Source organism: Bison bison, unplaced genomic scaffold, assembly GCF_000754665.1.
Source record: "Bison bison bison isolate TAMUID 2011002044 unplaced genomic scaffold, Bison_UMD1.0 scf7180017864367, whole genome shotgun sequence".
NCBI lineage: Eukaryota > Metazoa > Chordata > Mammalia > Artiodactyla > Bovidae > Bison > Bison bison.
The window spans coordinates 6,240,436-6,241,300 of NW_011494939.1; positions in this window are offsets into that span (position 1 = coordinate 6,240,436).

Genomic DNA, 865 nt, shown 5'->3' on the forward strand with positions numbered 1-865 from the left:
TAATGAATCCAGGCTGCATTATATTTGTCTTTATATACCAAAGCAGTTGGAAAATATAATTGTCAACACTTTCTTATGGTGGAGGTGTCCCACAATAGCCAAAGTGCTCAGGGCCCATGGAAATCATAATGTGACCCTGTGTGCCTCGGTTTCATCACATTGTGAAATACAGATAAAAAGAGTCCTTATTGTGTAGCGTTGTTATGAAAAACATTTGAACTAATGTTTGGGAAGTCAGTCGTGTTTAGCACATACTGATTTCTACATATTCGTTAAATAAATTGATAAGTTTAAAAAATAGGTAAATTATGGATATAGTAAAAAAAAAATTCAAGAAATATTTTAAAATGTATATGATGAGGGAATTCCCTGGAAATCCAGTGATTAGGACTCCTTGCTTCCACTGTCCCAGAGCACAGGTTCAGTCCCTGGTTGGGGAACTGAAGTCCCACATGCCACATGGTGTGGCCAATCAAAAGTGTATGCAGTGAAAAGCACATCTCATCCTGTAGAGATTACTTGTATAATCATATAGTTTTTTAAAATTTATTTAAACTGTCTCCTATTTGATGGACATTTGGTTGTTTCCAACCCTTGCTATTGCAATCAATGCTGCAATAAATACCCCTGTACATATGTCATTTTGAAAATGTGGGAGTATAACAAGATAAATTCTCTGAAATAAAATTGCTGTATCAACTACTTTAAATTTGGATAGATATTGCTAAATTGATCTCTGTGCTGCTAGCACCAATGTACACTCTTATCAGAAATGTAAGAATGCGTGTTCTCTTGCACCTGCATCAAAAATAATGTTATCCAACTTTTGGGTGCTTGATAATTTAGTAGGTGAAAATTTTTGATG